General features: G+C 37.4%; 1 long non-coding RNA gene across 1 annotated transcript; it reads right to left on the reverse strand.

Annotated features, from left to right (window-relative positions):
- Nucleotides 1-1170: 1170 nt before the first annotated feature.
- LOC128490593 (uncharacterized) lies at nt 1171-3511 on the reverse strand. The gene is made up of 3 exons (XR_008353963.1): nt 3403-3511; nt 2807-2947; nt 1171-1515 (listed from the first exon to the last, which is right to left on the reverse strand). It is a non-coding gene; the product is annotated as an uncharacterized LOC128490593 (long non-coding RNA).
- Between the last annotated feature and the right edge of the window lie 2045 nt (nt 3512-5556).

The following is a 5556-nucleotide window of genomic DNA, read 5'->3' on the forward strand; positions in this document are numbered from 1 at the left end:
CTGAAATTAATGTCCACTAAAAGGCCTGATTATCATCCACTTTTGTGAATGGAATTCATTCTATATACACCACATATTGCTCCATACTATAATACACTATCTTTGTTTCGTTTTTCCCCTTATGTATTTGCGCCCCATGTGGAGGAGTATGGTTTAAAGTGGTACCCGAGGAGTACTTTTGGGAGCAGTAGTGCAGTAGGGGAGTAATCCTATATTTTGTATCTATTTGCACATATATATTCACTTTGTGGTTTTGTTTATTCTGTAGTTGTCTGTTGTGTTTGTTAAAACCTGAATATAATAGTTTGATAGATTGAGTGGAATTAAATGCTAGAATTGCATGTACATATTATTCTGGTAGACCATATTTACGCAAAGCCTCAATCATAAATTTTCAGTATAGGAGGTCAAACACGTTTTCAGTGTAAAGCGAGAGAAGTAGTAACTTAGTTTTGATTGATTTGCTATTGATATCAGATTTATAAATGTACAGTACTGAGGAAACATGTGTTTAATCTGTACACTAACATTCTGGTACAGAGTTTAGTGTCTGTGTTTAGTAGTGATATAGGCTTTAAATTGCTATGATAATGGAGGGGGTTTATTGTCTGAGACTGCTCCTGTCTGGTAATAACTTTGTATATTATAATATAAATATATTATTAAATCTGAAATCAACATAGTTCCCAAGGCTTTCTACTAATTTCTATAGTATAAAATGTATTTATGTGTATGCATATGTGAATGTGATATATATATATATATATATATATATCTATCTATTATATTATATATTATAAAATATGCCTGTGTGTAAAATCTCATCTACTCCAAACTGCTTTGCCTGTGCCATCCTTGTGCCCAACAGGCTTTGCCTGAGCCATCTTTGCGCCCAACGGGCTTTACCTGAGCCATCTTTGCCACCAAAAAACATGAGTAGAAGAGAAAATTCTAGTGGTGTGGAGGGAAGGTTGTCTGTGGAGGGGGCCCAGACCGTTTGTTCTGTAGAGGGCCCTAAAACTTCTGATGGCGGCCCTGCCACTCCATGAGCAAAGTTAAAGTCACCGCAAACTATAACCCGCCCCTGTTTTATTTTAGCTAATTTCTCCAAAAAAATCTCTTGGTGGGTAAAGAAATGTACACTTACCACAAAATATGAAATGGTACAAATTTACCAGAATGATCTACGTTTATTAGAAAGTATTGTATCAAAATATGATACATTTTGTTTTGTTTTTACATTGTACAGAAATGGGCAGCTCTTAGGGCAAATCCAAGTCTCTCACAATCTGAATACCACACAAACAGGTATTTGTTAACACTTGCTGGCAAAATTGTTATTCACAATAACAAACACATGGTGGCCACAGTACATTGACTCAAGGGACGAAGGACTTAGATGTTAATAACTTAACAACATTTTATGTACCCATGAACATCAAAGGTCCTCATGGACATTGGCCGAGTCTTTATCTTCGCCTGAAGTTGCTGCTTCATTTTCGTCCTCTGCATCCCCTAGAAAGTTAAATATATATACGTCAGTCCTTGGATGCTCTCAAAAAAAGATAAAATACTGATTTGATTTATAGTGTCCCTCCCCCCCACGATAACCACTCAGGCATAAGGCTTTTGTAGACATTTGCTTTGTGAATTTCATTTTACTGGACAAAACTATATTCATAAATATTCAATATTTTATAGGACTAATACATAAAAAGGTGGATGAATAAATAAAATAAAAAAAAAACCCAGACATTTCCTTTAAATTTAATGAGCATATATTCCTTGGGATAGGTGAACAGATATCTATGTTCAGCATTATCCCTGGAGTACAGCAATACCGCAAATGCAAGGGTTTTTACTTATTTTTTAGGACTAAAACTAATACCATTTTTATTTTCGTTATTTATAACTAAAATACTGTTACTGGGAAGCAGTATGAGGCACTCAAGGATTTTTTCTTATACTATATTTTGTACTGTCCTTTTCAAAGAACAATAAAAATGTGACTAATCATTCTCTTGGCATCCTAGCAGCCCTCAGGGATTTCTCCTACAGCAGGCATGTACCCCTTTTTGAAGGGGTCACACACATCAGAAGAGTCATCATGTTTTCCAAAGCGTCAGAACGGGCAAGTAACCAAACTGCCAGCTATGTAGGAAATACATAGCTGCAACTGTGTTTGCCTATTTTTTTTTTAGACTACACATGAGACTTCCAAAAATGATAACTGCCCTGTGTTTACTGCTAAATGCAAGCCACTGTGTGGCAGAGAAGAGAACCTACTGATTGGTCTTTGACCAATCGGTAGCTTCTCTGAGTAAATTAAAATTACTTTAAATCATATCGGCCTTCTTTCCACTTACCACATCCTCTCTAGATTAAAAGCTTTACTGGGGGAAAAAATCCACACCATCTACCATTTAATGTTTACTAATAATCATTTTTGTTTCAGGAATCAGTTAAGCAAACCAGTAACAATGTTTCTTAAGTTACTTCTCAGATCCACTTTAGGACTGTAGTCAGCTTGTGGGAGATGCTGGGGTGCCAAAATCACCAATTGCGAGGGATTTAGTAGCTCTGTATTGTGTATAGACATGTGAGGTGGGAAGGACTATTTTTTGTGTATTAACTAAAGAACAGATGACATTAGTTTGTTACATATATTGAAATACTGGACCATAAAAAGTAGAAGAGCACAGAAAAGAAGATATCTTTTGCCTCCACCTACCGATTTCTAAGTTTGCCAGGTGTTTTTAATAGTAGGGCAACAACACACCAAGCTGAAGGGTCTCTAAAGCCTTACCCTTTTTCACAACTTCCACACATTCCCCATCCTTGTCTTCAAAACCATCAGCACAACTACATGTGTAGCTTCCTGGAGTGTTCGTACAGTTTTCATTGTCACGCAAGCAGACTTTCTCCTCTCCATCACACTCATTTATATCTATAGCAAAATAAAAATAAAAATTTACCCGCAAACACTGTGCACATAATAAGTGAAAATAAAAAACAGAAATGAACAGCAGTGTTCAAATGATAAAATAAAGTATGCATTTGCTTTCTATTCATACTACTCAATAGGCCTGATTATTTCCAATATAAATTACAAAGAGTGCAGCATCACAGAATGCTATGACCGGCTGTTTGCTGCTCACAAGCTTTATAAAAGGCTAAAAAGTACGATACATTAGCAAAGAAAATGAGGATATTTTGCCTCATATTGGATATAAATCCATGGTAAGATCTCATCTTAAACATGAAATCCTGTGTTGGGTAATAAATATGTAATAAAAGGCTAGAACATGTTTACACATCAGCAACAAAATCTTTAACTGTGTTTAATTTAGGTTTGTTTACATCCTAAATGGATGACTGTACACAGAATTTTATAGCGCTCACCTGTACATTTGCTGTCCTGTAACACATATCCTGATGTGCAGTTTTTGCAGTTTTCAGGGCCTTCCCCAGTGCAACCTATACAGCTTCTGTCACATGCTGAAGAAGATTAAAAGGTAACCGATTACCAAGGAACAAGCTGCAGTAATGTATTTGCCACAAGCATATAAAAATCCGGTGTGCAAAAAACCTCATGATCAAAGTAAAAGTTACTCTTGCATTCAAACAAACTTTGCGACACCCTACACCACCAGAGCAGCACAAGCTTACATTAAGCCTTTGGCTATCAATCACACGATGTGTCGTCAGCAAAGTGGACCCTAAGGGACAACCTTGTGTCTGGTGGTGGCACTGAATGATCCCCTACAGGTCCTGGAAAAGGCATTTCTGTAGTATAGTGGAGGCTGCTGATCAGCCCCTGAGCGGACTAGCAGCCATCTTTCCTGTAGATTCTTTGTATGTATAACAGCATGTGCGAGACTTACATTAAAGAGGAAAACCACGTTTACTGTTAACCGCAAGGCTTCCCCTGGGGAAGAAGAGAACGCAGAGGTGCAACAAGATCAGGTGGGGATCCGGGGAAGCACTGATTACAGAGGTGTATTTTCTGCCTATATTTAGTTACAGTTATAAGATTTTACACATTTATGTCTGCCTAAATAGGGTTATATTTTCTTAACATTCCCCACCACCTTAGCAAATGTATCTGATAGTGGTTGGTTGTACGCAAATGTAGATGGCACATGCAGCCCATGTGCATTTATTAAGGAGGCTTTTAAGACAAATATTTAATTTCCATTACTGTCACTACTGGGTTTGATAATTTTATGATTATATCATGTGATGGGATGCACACTTTGCTCTAAACTAAGTGTCCCAAAACTACAAAAACTAACCCCCATTCTCTGGCTCTATCTGGGTGAAAAATCGTTGTTTCCAAAAATAACCTATTTTAGCTAAAGTGATTTAAAAAAGAAAGACATTTTTAAGAGAGTCCAATTATCTACCTACAAGCCCACAAGGCGAGAAAGCCCACAATAGAAAGTTTACAAGTCCTTCTAAATTCCAATTAACCATAAGTCAGTGATATTTTACATTTGTGCAGGGGTGGGCAAATTTTGGACCAGCACAGGGAGGCAGGAACGCAGTGGTACCTACGTTAAAAATTGATAATTAAATTGGTAAGTCAGAAAGCTACCGGTGAGGTAAAAGGGGCATGAGATGTGTTTGTGTGTTATAATGGATGAGTATGTGTAGCTGGTATAAGTGGGAGTGTGTAAGTGTGTGGGCATGAATGTGTATGTGTAGGTGGTGTGAGAGGAAGGGCGTGTTAGCATGAGTGCATACCTGTGTGTGAGGACGTATAAGTAAGGATTTTTTCTTATACTATATTTTGTACTGTCCTTTTCAAAGAACAATAAAAATGTGACTAATCATTCTCTTGGCATCCTAGCAGCCCTCAGGGATTTCTCCTACAGCAGGCATGTACCCCTTTTTGAAGGGGTCACACACATCAGAAGAGTCATCATGTTTTCCAAAGCGTCAGAACGGGCAAGTAACCAAACTGCCAGCTATGTAGGAAATACATAGCTGCAACTGTGTTTGCCTATTTTTTTTTTTAGACTACACATGAGACTTCCAAAAATGATAACTGCCCTGTGTTTACTGCTAAATGCAAGCCACTGTGTGGCAGAGAAGAGAACCTACTGATTGGTCTTTGACCAATCGGTAGCTTCTCTGAGTAAATTAAAATTACTTTAAATCATATCGGCCTTCTTTCCACTTACCACATCCTCTCTAGATTAAAAGCTTTACTGGGGGAAAAAATCCACACCATCTACCATTTAATGTTTACTAATAATCATGTTTGTTTCAGGAATCAGTTAAGCAAACCAGTAACAATGTTTCTTAAGTTACTTCTCAGATCCACTTTAGGACTGTAGTCAGCTTGTGGGAGATGCTGGGGTGCCAAAATCACCAATTGCGAGGGATTTAGTAGCTCTGTATTGTGTATAGACATGTGAGGTGGGAAGGACTATTTTTTGTGTATTAACTAAAGAACAGATGACATTAGTTTGTTACATATATTGAAATACTGGACCATAAAAAGTAGAAGAGCACAGAAAAGAAGATATCTTTTGCCTCCACCTACCGATT

Source organism: Spea bombifrons, chromosome 4, assembly GCF_027358695.1.
Source record: "Spea bombifrons isolate aSpeBom1 chromosome 4, aSpeBom1.2.pri, whole genome shotgun sequence".
NCBI classification, from domain to species: domain Eukaryota; kingdom Metazoa; phylum Chordata; class Amphibia; order Anura; family Pelobatidae; genus Spea; species Spea bombifrons.